Below are 13,945 nucleotides of genomic sequence, written 5' to 3' on the forward strand. Positions count from 1 at the left end.
AGGTTAACAGGCTAGTTCTGTCCACTCCCAGGTTAACAGGCTAGTTCTGTCCACTCCCAGGTTAACAGGCTAGTTCTGTCCACTCCCAGGTTAACAGGCTAGTTCTGTCCACTCCCAGGTTAACAGGCTAGTTCTGTCCACTCCCAGGTTCCTTACAGCAGGCTAGTTCTGTCCACTCCCAGGTTAACAGGCTAGTTCTGTCCACTCCCAGGTTAACAGGCTAGTTCTGTCCACTCCCAGGTTAACAGGCTAGTTCTGTCCACTCCCAGGTTAACAGGCTAGTTCTGTCCACTCCCAGGTTAACAGGCTAGTTCTGTCCACTCCCAGGTTAACAGGCTAGTTCTGTCCACTCCCAGGTTAACAGGCTAGTTCTGTCCACTCCCAGGTTAACAGGCTAGTTCTGTCCACTCCCAGGTTAACAGGCTAGTTCTGTCCACTCCCAGGTTAACAGGCTAGTTCTGTCCACTCCCAGGTTAACAGGCTAGTTCTGTCCACTCCCAGGTTAACACAGGAGTGTAAAATGTACAGAGGTCCTCTGGGGGTGTGGCACCTCATGCATTGTCTCATTTTTGAAGGTTCAAATGTTTTTGTCTGTTTGCTACAATGTAAACTAGTCTTCCACTCTTCCCTCAAACAAATACGGCATTTTAAAATGAACATGGTCAGAAAACATCAAAATAACTCGAGTAACATCAACATTGCTGTGTCAAGTTTTATTTTAATACAACTTTCTGTCAATACAAGTCTGGGAATCAAAACGCCAGAAAAACATATTCAGGGGCAGCAGATGAACCCTTTAAAAGACAGGCCAGAGTTGTATTCATACTAAACAGAAGTCATCTGGTCTGTGTTATTGGTGTGTGTGTGTGTGTGTATGCGTGTGTGTGTGTAGATGTGTGTGTGTAATGTGTGTGTGTGTGTTTCTTTTTGGAAAGAATGCTTAGTTCTCCGCTTGGTGTTTATTTTACAGCTCACAGAAGCGTTGTCCTTAAACTATCAAACCCCTCGGTATCAAATATCACTTCAAAAAAAAAAAAAAAAAAAAACATTGTTCTTCAAAGTCAAAGTCCACACACTCATATGAATAATATATAATTCATTCACTTTTTCCAAAGCAAAATACTTGATTCTAAAGAAAAATATAAAAAGTTGATATGCTTAAAATACGATCAAAACCAGTAATGGTCAAAAGCAATGTGAACAACGTGACACCGCATCCAATATGTGCCTCCTCAAACAGTTATGTAGTACAATAGAGGCCAGGGACTGTTTTAAGGGCAGGCAGCCAGTGGTTGGCCAGCTTGTCGGACTGTATTTGACCGACTGTTTTGGACGGACTGTATTTGGGTGTGTGTAACCTACATGGCTATACACAAGAGAGGCATCATGTTCCAGAAGTTTCTAAAGGGGTGCTGGATGGCACCTTATGGAGCTGACTGTAGTCGACGGACTGTATTTGGGTGTGTGTAACCTACATGGCTATACACAAGAGAGGCATCATGTTCCAGAAGTTTCTAAGGGGTGCTGGATGGCACCTTATGGAGCTGACTGTATTTGGATCTGTGTTACCTATATTCTCTATCGGTTCTGTTCCGTTTGTAACGTTTGGACCAGGACCTAGACTACCAGTTTGGATAAGGAGCGAGAGACCATGGCTGTAGTTCCTGTCCAAGACCAAGGAGACCCTACTCAGAGCTCAGTCTTGCCCCCGACCGCTCCACCTGGCCCAGCCCCAGCTCCGGCCCCTTCCCCCTCCCCGTTGCTGGGTGGGCTGGAGGCTGAGGCAGAGGCAGACTGGAAGCCCAGAGAGGCAGAGTTGATGCAGTATCGTTTCCCTGTGGGTCTGGGGCCGTCATCAAACAGGTGTCCCAGGTGAGAACCACACTGAAAACACACAGAAAGGACTGATTTCTCAGCAATATCCAAGCAACGTTTTTTGTTGTATTGTCAATATGAAATCTAAAATCTAAAATCTGGAACCCCTTCAAAGGGGAACCAATAATCTACTCTCTACTTCCGCTCAACCAAACAGCGCTCCTATCCCTGCTACTCTTTTAACCTCTAGGCAGATCTCATATCTAACCAGGTCGTTATTGGAACAGAGAATTGGTTATCAATGACTTCAAATAAAAGTGAAATAAGGTGACTTCAGCATACCTGACTACAGTTGGTCTCAACTCTGTGCATCCCGTAGGAGAAATCATCCGTTACGGTGACCGACTCCTCCTTCACCAGGTCATAGAAGGACGGCCAACCTGGAACACAGAAACAACAACACATCCTATTATCGGGAACTGGATCTCCACTGTTGCCTTCGCTACAGGGTAGATATCCTATAGGTGGAAGATGTACACTGACTGTACAAAACATGGACTCTAAACAAGGTGTCGAAAGCGTTCCGGAGGGATGCTGGCCCCCCATGTTGACTCAAAATGCTTCCCACAGTTGTGTCCAGTTGGCTGGATGTCCTTTTGGGTGGTGGACCATTCCTGATACACAGGGGAAACTGCTGTGCGTGAAAAACCCAGCAGTGTTGCAGTTCTTGACACAAACCGGTGCGCCTGGCACCTACTACCATACCCCGTTCAAAGGCACTTAAATATTTTATCTTGCCCATTCACCCTCTGAATGGCACACACAGAATCCATGTCTCAATTGTCTCAAGGCTTAAAAATCCTTCTTTAACCTGTCTCCTCCCCTTCATCTACACTGATTGAAGTGGATTTAACAAGTGACATCAATAAGGGATCATAGCTTTCACCTGGATTCACCTGGTCAGTCTATGTCATGGAAACAGCACTCAGTTTATAACATACTAAACTCAGCAAAAAAAAGAAACGTCCCATTTTCAGGACCCTGTCTTTCAAAAGATCATTTGTAAAAATCCAAAGAACTTCACAGATCTTCATTGTAAAGGGTTTAAACTCTGTTTCCCATGCTTGTTCAATGAACCATAAACAATTAATGAACATGCACCTGTGGAACGGTCGTTAAGACACTAACAGCTTACAGACGGTAGGCAATTAAAGTCACAGTTATGAAAACTTAGGACACTAACGAGGCCTTTCTACTGACTCTGAAAAACACCAAAAGAAAGATGCCCAGGGTCCCTGCTCATCTGCGTGAACGTGCCTTAGGCATGCTGCAAGGAGGCATGAGGACTGCAGATGTGGCCAGGGCAATAAATTGCAATGTCCGTACTGTGAGACGCCTAAGACAGCGCTACAGGGAGACAGGACGGACAGCTGATCATCCACGCAGTGGCAGACCACGTGCAACAACACCTGCACAGGATCGGTACATCCAAACATCACACCTGCGGGACAGGTACAGGATTGCAACAACAACTGCCCGAGTTACACCAGGAACGCACAATCCCAATCAGTACTCAGACTGTCCGCAATAGGCTGAGAGAGGCTGGACTGAGGGCTTGTAGGCCTGTTGTAAGGCAGGTCCTCACCAGACATCACCGGAAACGTCGCCTATGGGCACAAACCCACCGTCGCTGGACCAGTCAGGACTGGCAAAAAGTGCTCTTCACTGACGAGTCGCAGTTTTGTCTCACCAGGGGTGATGGTCGGATTCGCTTTTGTCGTCGAAGGAATGAGCATTACACCGAGGCCTGTACTCTGGAGCGGGATCGATTTGGAGGTGGAGGGTCCGTCATGGTCTGGGGCGGTGTGTCACAGCATCATCGGACTGAGCTTGTTGTCATTGCAGGCAATCTCAACGCTGTGCGTTACAGGGAAGACATCCTCCTCCCTCATGTGGTACCCTTCCTGCAGGCTCATCCTGACATGACCCTCCAGCATGACAATGCCACCAGCCATACTGCTCGTTCTGTGCGTGATTTCCTGCAAGACAGGAATGTCAGTGTTCTGCCATGGCCAGCGAAGAGCCCAGATCTCAATCCCATTGAGCACGTTTGGGACCTGTTGGATCGGAGGGTGAGGGCTTGGGCCATTCCCCCAGAAATGTCCAGGAACTTGCAGGTGCCTTGGTGGAAGAGTGGGGTAAAATCTCACAGCAAGAACTGGCAGATCTGGTGCAGTCATTGAGGAGGAGATGCACTGCAGTACTTAATGCAGCTGGTGGCCACACCAGATACTGACTGTTACTTTTGATTTTGACCCCCCCTTTGTTCAGGGACACATTATTCCATTTCTGTTAGTCACATGTCTGTGGAACTTGTTCAGTTTATGTCTCAGTTGTTGAATCTTGTTATGTTCATACAACTATTTACACATGTTAAGTTTGCTGAAAATAAACGCAGTTGACAGTGAGAGGACGTTTCTTTTTTTGCTGAGTTATTTCTGTATATTTATATATAAACATAGTATTTACAATATACCATGTAACCGGAGACGTCTGGAATAACGTTTCGGACTACAGTCATCTGACACAGCCGACCATGCTTTTTAGTCCAGGACAGGTTTGTTGAGTGTTTTTGTCCCACCAGGCTAGTAGGTTTGTTGAGTGTTTTGGTCCCACCAGGCTAGTAGGTTTGTTGAGTGTTTTGGTCCAACCAGGCTAGTAGGTTTGTTGAGTGTTTTGGTCCCACCAGGCTAGTAGGTTTGTTGAGTGTTTTGGTCCAACCAGGCTAGTAGGTTTGTTGAGTGTTTTGGTCCCACCAGGCTAGTAGGTTTGTTGAGTGTTTTGGTCCCACCAGGCTAGTAGGTTTGTTGAGTGTTTTGGTCCAACCAGGCTAGTAGGTTTGTTGAGTGTTTTGGTCCCACCAGGCTAGTAGGTTTGTTGAGTGTTTTGGTCCCACCAGGCTAGTAGGTTTGTTGAGTGTTTTGGTCCCACCAGGCTAGTAGGTTTGTTGAGTGTTTTGGTCCCACCAGGCTAGTAGGTTTGTTGAGTGTTTTGGTCCCACCAGGCTAGTAGGTTTGTTGAGTGTTTTGGTCCAACTAGGCTAGTAGGTTTGTTGAGTGTTTTGGTCCAACCAGGCTAATAGGTTTGTTGAGTGTTTTGGTCCCACCAGGCTAGTAGGTTTGTTGAGTGTTTTGGTCCAACCAGGCTAGTAGGTTTGTTGAGTGTTTTGGTCCAACCAGGCTAGTAGGTTTGTTGAGTGTTTTGGTCCAACCAGGCTAGTAGGTTTGTTGAGTGTTTTGGTCCCACCAGGCTAGTAGGTTTGTTGAGTGTTTTGGTCCCACCAGGCTAGTAGGTTTGTTGAGTGTTTTGGTCCAACCAGGCTAGTAGGTTTGTTGAGTGTTTTGGTCCCACCAGGCTAGTAGGTTTGTTGAGTGTTTTGGTCCCACCAGGCTAGTAGGTTTGTTGAGTGTTTTGGTCCCACCAGGCTAGTAGGTTTGTTGAGTGTTTTGGTCCAACCAGGCTAGTAGGTTTGTTGAGTGTTTTGGTCCCACCAGGCTAGTAGGTTTGTTGAGTGTTTTGGTCCCACCAGGCTAGTAGGTTTGTTGAGTGTTTTGGTCCCACCAGGCTAGTAGGTTTGTTGAGTGTTTTGGTCCCACCAGGCTAGTAGGTTTGTTGAGTGTTTTGGTCCAACCAGGCTAGTAGGTTTGTTGAGTGTTTTGGTCCCACCAGGCTAGTAGGTTTGTTGAGTGTTTTGGTCCAACCAGGCTAGTAGGTTTGTTGAGTGTTTTGGTCCAACCAGGCTAGTAGGTTTGTTGAGTGTTTTGGTCCCACCAGGCTAGTAGGTTTGTTGAGTGTTTTGGTCCCACCAGGCTAGTAGGTTTGTTGAGTGTTTTGGTCCAACCAGGCTAGTAGGTTTGTTGAGTGTTTTGGTCCCACCAGGCTAGTAGGTTTGTTGAGTGTTTTGGTCCCACCAGGCTAGTAGGTTTGTTGAGTGTTTTGGTCCAACCAGGCTAGTAGGTTTGTTGAGTGTTTTGGTCCCACCAGGCTAGTAGGTTTGTTGAGTGTTTTGGTCCCACCAGGCTAGTAGGTTTGTTGAGTGTTTTGGTCCAACCAGGCTAGTAGGTTTGTTGAGTGTTTTGGTCCAACCAGGCTAGTAGGCTTGTTGAGTGTTTTGGTCCAACCAGGCTAGTAGGTTTGTTGAGTGTTTTGGTCCAACCAGGCTAGTAGGTTTGTTGAGTGTTTTGGTCCCACCAGGCTAGTAGGTTTGTTGAGTGTTTGGGTCCCACCAGGCTAGTAGGTTTGTTGAGTGTTTTGGTCCCACCAGGCTAGTAGGTTTGTTGAGTGTTTTGGTCCCACCAGGCTAGTAGGTTTGTTGAGTGTTTTGGTCCAACCAGGCTAGTAGGTTTGTTGAGTGTTTTGGTCCCACCAGGCTAGTAGGTTTGTTGAGTGTTTTGGTCCCACCAGGCTAGTAGGTTTGTTGAGTGTTTTGGTCCCACCAGGCTAGTAGGTTTGTTGAGTGTTTTGGTCCCACCAGGCTAGTAGGTTTGTTGAGTGTTTTGGTCCAACCAGGCTAGTAGGGGCTAGTTAAAAAGTGTTCAGACTGTCACAGTCCAGTCTGCCTCTCAACCTCGTAATGCTCAGCCAATCAGTTTAATTCACAGCCAGCTCTCCTGTACCAAGCCTGCTCTGCTGGGTGGGAATGTGTATCAGAGCTATTTTACAGATAGAACGCCTGCTGGCTCTTTGTGTTAACGGTTTAAGACAGTTTTAGAACGTATTACTGTCTGAGAGACTAATGTTGTTCATTAGTGCAAAGTGTAACTGTGTGTGTGGGCTCTAAATTCCCATGTTTTATTGGTAGCACTGGTGTGGAGCACCAGAATAATATATGTTTTAATTGATTGAGATATAGCCTACAATGGGCCCATTTGGCTGCATTTAGACAGGCAGCCCAATTCTGATATTTTTCCACTATTTGGTCTTTTGACTAATCACATCAGATCTTTTCACATCAGATCTTTTTCAGAGCTGCTCTGGATTGGTCAAAAATACCAAATCACATCAGATCCTTTTTCAGAGCTGCTCTGGATTGGTCAAAAAGACCAAATCACAGCAGATCTTTTTCAGAGCTGATCTGATTGGTCAAAAAGACCAAATCACATCAGATCCTTTTTCAGAGCTGCTCTGGATTGGTCAAAAAGACCAAATCACAGCAGATCTTTTTCAGAGCTGATCTGATTGGTCAAAAAGACCACGCAGCCTATGAATCCTACTCACTCCTGAAGAAGATATCACTTCTCCTTTCTCTCTGTGCCACCAAGTGTTTGCATATACTGGTAAAGTCACCAGGTTGTTAGTAGGGCTGCACGATATGGGCAAAATAATCTAATTGCAATTTTTTAACAAAATATTGCGATATAGATTGATTGATTGATTTTATTTACCAGTTTATAAAAAGTGATGGCGATAACAACATAAAGTCAGACTTATTTCCATTGTGGTCCCTAAAGTCAGACTTATTTCCATTGTTTCCCTAAAGTCAGACTTATTTCCATTGTTTCCCTAAAGTCAGACTTATTTCCATTGTTTCCCTAAAGTCAGACTTATTTCCATTGTGGTCCCTAAAGTCAGACTTATTTCCATTGTTTCCCTAAAGTCAGACTTATTTCCATTGTGGTCCCTAAAGTCAGACTTATTTCCATTGTTTCCCTAAAGTCAGACTTATTTCCATTGTTTCCCCTAAAGTCAGACTTATTTCCATTGTTTCCCTAAAGTCAGACTTATTTCCATTGTGGTCCCTAAAGTCAGACTTATTTCCATTGTGGTCCCTAAAGTCAGACTTATTTCCATTGTTTCCCTAAAGTCAGACTTATTTCCATTGTTTCCCTAAAGTCAGACTTATTTCCATTGTTTCCCTAAAGTGCATGGAGCAAAAACAAACAAACACATTTAAATGAAGATGATGGACATTGAAAGTTTCTAGTTGGCTTCAGATGATGAAGGAGCTCAGGGCAGGTCAAAACACTTGGCTGAACTGTTGGAATCATAGAAAACAGAATGATTATTGTAATTTTTATGGTTGGTGTTGCGTGACAACAAATGAAAAAGCCAGGTAGGCGTTACGACAGGGTAGGAACCAAAGTGTTGAACAAGTGTTTCCCCGGGGACCCTAATCACATTTGAATAAATAGATGTTGCATTTAGACAAATATTTTAGAATAGGCTATCTGATTCAGAACATGGTGTTGCACAAACAACATACTGATCTACGCCACCACTGGTAACTTACCTGTATTAGAGCTAACGTTGGCTTTGCCATAGCTAGTGCATTTAGCTAAATGGCATTTCACTAGCCAGCTAGCTAGTTAGCGATTAGCATTATTTAAGCACACGCCATCCTCCTAACTAACTAGCGTGTTGCAGAGAGCAAGATACACAAACGAATAGTAGAAAAGAGAAAACATGTGGATTCATATTTAGAAGCAACGTAGAAAGCAGCATCGTTCCTCTTCTTGTTCTGGAAGAATACGTTGAGTGCATGAATTGACAGCGTGCTCAGAGAATAAACAGTGGAGGAACGGCATGCTGCTTGAGTGACTTGGTGTGTGGGGACGGGTACTGGAGCAAGCAGCCGTGGGAGGCAGCCTGCCTTGTTTGAGCAGTGTAGAGAAGAGTGTCAGTACTAAATATTGTTACGCATTTACATTTTTATTGTGTTTTCTTTTAGTCGCATTGGTGCTCCCAAAATAAAAGTGCAGGTCGCACAGCTGTGTGTATGCGTGTGTGCCTGCAAGCGTGCCTCGCTGCTTGCATTCGTGCACGCCTGTGTGTGTATGTATCTTCCCAGTCAGCCAGAGGATTCCCCCTCCTACCCCTTGGCTAGGTTCTCACTCACTCCCTCCCTCCCTCTCCTCTTCCTCCCTCTAAATATGTTTGTTTCAGGTTGGGATTAAGAAAGAGGAACAGAGGATATCGCCCTCTATTGGAGGTGTCGAAAAAGTATTCATTACATTCGTCTAAAATTATAACCTTTTTCCCTCCACTTCCTAAATGTAGGGGATTAGATCACAATACAACATCTGTGAATTAACTTCTTAATTAAAATGTTTTTAAAAAATTTTTATATAGAAGTAGGAATATTCTGAATCAACCTTTCTAAGACTGAGCAGTAGGCTTCTGAACATCAAGCTAATTAAAGGAAATGTCAAAGCCTAATCCACTGGGTTTCTAGCTGTATGCGATCTCTCTCTGCTTTTCCATGAGCAGTTGGTTCGTCTGGAGGGTTCCACGCTGCAGTGCCACAGGGTCTTCTCATGGGTGGTCACCCCCGTTCAGGGCTCCCTGGGCACTGTCTCAGCCTGTGACAGGAAGTGAGCTTTCACGCCGCCTGCCTGCTGCCTATTTCTCAGATCCAAGCCTACTCCAGCTTATTGAGTTATCAGTAAAGGGAGAGAGGAGGAGAGGGGAGAAGGAGGAGAGGAGGAGAAGGGGAGGGAGAGAGGAGGGGAAGGAGGACAGGAGGGAGAAGGAGGACAGGAGGGAGAAGGAGGAGGACAGGAGGGAGAAGGAGGAGAAGGGGAGGGATAGAGGAGAGGAGAGGAGGGGAAGGAGGAGAGGAGGGGAAGGAGGAGAGGAGGGGAAGGAGGACAGGAGGGAGAAGGAGGACAGGAGGGAGAGGGAGAATGAGGAGAAGGGGAGGGATAGAGGAGAGGAGGAGAAGGGGAGGGAGGACAGGAGGGAGACGGAGGACAGGAGGGAGAAGGAGGACAGGAGGGAGAGGGAGAAGGAGGAGAAGGGGAGGGATAGAGGAGAGGAGGAGAAGGGGAGGGATAGAGGAGAGGAGGAGAAGCAGCTGTGTATTAATATACTCCGTGACAAGTGCTCCAACAGAAGATAGCATCAGATACTTGGAGAGTGATAGGTTTAGAGGTGAGGTTCTGAAACCACTGGGGAGATCATATCTCTATCTGCGGTGGAAAACAGAAGTGACCACTGGATGTGACGAGAGTCATTGGACCCAACCAAGCTTCCCATAATACAACAAGCAGACCCCTACATCCCTCCACCCTTCTGTCCTGCTCAGGCAGAGTCATCTATCCCTGGACCCTAGCTCCATGAACCCTCAGCCCCCTACGGTACACCAACCAGATCCCCCACTCCTCCACCACCCCTCTCTCCACCCCGGACCCTAGCTCCATGAACCCTCAGCCCCCTACGGTACACCAACCAGATCCCCCACTCCTCCTCCACCACCCCTCTCTCCACCCTGGACACTAGCTCCATGAACCCTCAGCCCCCTACGGTACACCAACCAGATCCCCCACTCCTCCACCACCCCTCTCTCCACCCTGGACTCTAGCTCCATGAACCCTCAGCCCCCTACGGTACACCAACCAGATCCCGCACTCCTCCACCACCCCTCTCTCCACCCTGGGCCCTAGCTCCATGAACCCTCAGCCCCCTACGGTACACCAACCAGATCCCCCACTCCTCCACCACCCCTCTCTCCACCCTGGGCCCTAGCTCCATCAACCCTCAGCCCCCTACGGTACACCAACCAGATCCCCCACTCCTCCACCACCCCTCTCTCCACCCTGGGCCCTAGCTCCATGAACCCTCAGCCCCCTACGGTACACCAACCAGATCCCCCACTCCTCCTCCACCACCCCTCTCTCCACCCTGGGCCCTAGCTCCATGAACCCTCAGCCCCCTACGGTACACCAACCAGATCCCCCACTCCTCCTCCACCACCCCTCTCTCCACCCTGGGCCCTAGCTCCATGAACCCTCAGCCCCCTACGGTACACCAACCAGATCCCCCACTCCTCCACCACCCCTCTCTCCACCCTGGGCCCTAGCTCCATGAACCCTCAGCCCCCTACGGTACACCAACCAGATCCCCCACTCCTCCTCCACCACCCCTCTCTCCACCCTGGGCCCTAGCTCCATGAACCCTCAGCCCCCTACGGTACACCAACCAGATCCCCCACTCCTCCTCCACCACCCCTCTCTCCACCCTGGGCCCTAGCTCCATGAACCCTCAGCCCCCTACGGTACACCAACCAGATCCCCCACTCCTCCTCCACCACCCCTCTCTCCACCCTGGGCCCTAGCTCCATGAACCCTCAGCCCCCTACGGTACACCAACCAGATCCCGCACTCCTCCACCACCCCCCTCTCCACCCTGGACCCTACAGAGTTCTCTGTAGTACAACAACCAGACCTTAAAACCCCCATCCATCCTCCACCATGCTCCTCAAGCCCCTAACTGTCTATCTCTTGGACCCCCCCCGCTCCCTTCCTACAACTCTCCCTCCTTCCATCTCCCTGTGGTAGGTCATCAACAAACAGACTCTCCTCCATCTTCCTCCTCTTCAGGCCTTATCCGTCTAACCCTGGAGCCTCCGGCTCCCTGGAACAACCACCATCCCCCCCCCCCCCCCCCCCGTCCATCCCCCTAGCACCACCAGCTACAGCTCCAACACCATCATGGACATGTGGTAGGTCTACAACAACCACACTCCCCCATCAAGCTGCTAACCGTCTACCCCTGCCTCCACTCCCCCAGTCTGAGGAGTTGGGGGAGGGGGAAACGCTTGGCCACAACTACAAAGCCATGAAATTCCACAGCAACACAGGAAACACACTGGGGAATAGAGGAATCTATAGGTCAGAATAGGAGAATCCCCAACGCTAACTCCACACACTGGGGAATAGAGGAATCTATAGGTCAGAATAGGAGAATCCCCAACGCTAACTCCACACACTGGGGAATAGAGGAATCTATAGGTCAGAATAGGAGAATCCCCAACGCTAACTCCACACACTAGGTCAGAATAGGAGAATCCCCAACGCTAACTCCACACACTGGGGAATAGAGGAATCTATAGGTCAGAATAGGAGAATCCCCAACGCTAACTCCACACACTGGGGAATAGAGGAATCTATAGGTCAGAATAGGAGAATCCCCAACGCTAACTCCACACACTGGGGAATAGAGGAATCTATAGGTCAGAATAGGAGAATCCCCAACGCTAACTCCACACACTGGGGAATAGAGGAATCTATAGGTCAGAATAGGAGAATCCCCAACGCTAACTCCACACACTGGGGAATAGAGGAATCTATGGGTCAGAATAGGAGAATCCCCAACGCTAACTCCACACACTGGGGAATAGAGGAATCTATAGGTCAGAATAGGAGAATCCCCAACGCTAACTCCACACACTGGGGAATAGAGGAATCTATAGGTCAGAATAGGAGAATCCCCAACGCTAACTCCACACACTGGGGAATAGAGGAATCTATAGGTCAGAATAGGAGAATCCCCAACGCTAACTCCACACACTGGGGAATAGAGGAATCTATAGGTCAGAATAGGAGAATCCCCAACGCTAACTCCACACACTGGGGAATAGAGGAATCTATAGGTCAGAATAGGAGAATCCCCAACGCTAACTCCACACACTGGGGAATAGAGGAATCTATAGGTCAGAATAGGAGAATCCCCAACGCTAACTCCACACACTGGGGAATAGAGGAATCTATGGGTCAGAATAGGAGAATCCCCAACGCTAACTCCACACACTGGGGAATACAGGAATCTATAGGTCAGAATAGGAGAATCCCCAACGCTAACTCCACACACTGGGGAATAGAGGAATCTATAGGTCAGAATAGGAGAATCCCCAACGCTAACTCCACACACTGGGGAATAGAGGAATCTATAGGTCAGAATAGGAGAATCCCCAACGCTAACTCCAACCCAGAGGACTGTTACTGAGCTTAGTGTGTGTGTGTGTGTGTGTGTGTGTGTCTGAGATACACCTAGTGGGCTTTATTACCACCGTCTAGAGCCTCCGTGAATGGAGCAGTGTAGCATGTAAAGGACTAGGTTGGCATTTAGAACACAGCCCAGGTTTGGTTAAAAGTAGTGCACTGTAAAGGGAATAGGGTAGCGAGCCGAGCAGCACTTCTGTATTTCACCATCTGTTCAGTTGTTGACGGAAACGTTGATTTGAGGGAGTTTAACATTTTGTAGAAATTTCTGCAAATTTTGTAGCGCTTGTGGACACACAACACGTCTATGCGTCTCCCAACACACACACACACACACCTCTCTGTCTCCCCCTGTTGTTCATCTCAACTTCTCCACTAGGCCACGGCTCCTCAGGACCTTGGTTAGCTGAAACAGGTTTCTTCTAGTAGGGCTGTTCATCTCAACTTCTCCACTAGGCCACTGCTCCTCAGGACCTTGGTTAGCTGAAACAGGTTTCTTCTAGTAGGGCTGGAGCAAAAGCCTGCCCACATAGCTTTCCAGAAGGAGGGTTGTTTCTGAGAATGTACCTCATTCACTAAATCCTCATTCTTAGTCTTTTTCTGAAACCCTTTAGTGAAGAACCCTAACATTCATCACAGTTCCTCCTCAGTCTCAGGGACACCGCGGCCGATCTCCCCTCTAAGGTATTTCCTAATTGCAGCCTAAGACAGATCACTGGTCAGAGAGAGAGACTGCAATTAAACCCAACAGGAATTCCTAAGGATTAGCTATGACAGACTCCCCAAGATAGCGTTCATTAAAAACGACTCTCTGGAAGTGTCTTACGCTACATCCCAAATGGCACCCCTATCCTCTATATAAAGTGCACTACTTTTGACCGGAGCCATATGAGCCCAGGCCCTGGTCAAAAGTAGTGCACTAAATAGAGGATAGGGGTGCCATTTTGGGGTGCAGCCTTAAATCTTCCCCCACTGGTCAGTCGGAGGTGTAAAAGCTCAGACAAACCGGTAGGACCGTCAAACGTTTGCCTGCCGACCGTACTTAGCACCTCTGAACACAGCAAAAACCTTGGAAGTCATCAGCCTCTCAGCTCTGTTAAAATACTCCAGACCAGAAGGTGGCAGTAGCGTTGTTTGGCAATACATATCCGTGCGAATTGCTTACAGTCTAGATTCCCAGCTATCTGCGCTACTAATGTTGCTATTTTGTAGAGCCCTTGTTGATAGCCACAGCTAGATAACTACCTAGTAAGATTACGAAGACAATTTAATTCACTCTCTCATAATCCCATACTGCCAGTGCCAGACCATAGCCGTATGTTTAGCTAGCTAGCTAACGTTAGCATATTCAC

The 13,945-nt window shown here is 47.8% G+C and overlaps 1 long non-coding RNA gene and 1 pseudogene across 10 annotated transcripts in view; one reads left to right on the top strand and one right to left on the bottom strand.

Annotated features, from left to right (window-relative positions):
- Positions 1-698: 698 nt before the first annotated feature.
- The window catches only part of LOC311120462 (methionine-R-sulfoxide reductase B3-like), a 33,810-nt pseudogene continuing 20,563 nt past the window's right edge, over positions 699-13,945 (bottom strand). The window contains exons 5-6 of the transcript XR_014615903.1: positions 2,158-2,255; positions 699-1,884 (exon numbers count right to left, since the gene is read on the bottom strand). The product of XR_014615903.1 is annotated as a methionine-R-sulfoxide reductase B3-like (transcript). The remainder of the gene's footprint in view (positions 1,885-2,157; positions 2,256-13,945) is intronic.
- LOC311120463 lies at positions 4,456-6,784 on the top strand. Of its 9 annotated transcripts, none has more exons than XR_014612156.1 (4): positions 4,456-4,502; positions 4,538-4,887; positions 4,958-6,077; positions 6,113-6,784. It is a non-coding gene; the product is annotated as an uncharacterized lncRNA (long non-coding RNA). The 9 variants fall into 9 exon arrangements; XR_014612160.1 differs by having other exon boundaries at positions 4,458-4,887; positions 4,958-5,832; positions 5,868-6,077; XR_014612161.1 differs by having other exon boundaries at positions 4,458-4,887; positions 4,958-5,622; positions 5,658-6,077.

The sequence above is a fragment of the Coregonus lavaretus genome, assembly GCF_964263955.1.
Source record: "Coregonus lavaretus genome assembly, contig: HAP1_SCAFFOLD_5101, whole genome shotgun sequence".
Lineage (NCBI taxonomy): Eukaryota > Metazoa > Chordata > Actinopteri > Salmoniformes > Salmonidae > Coregonus > Coregonus lavaretus.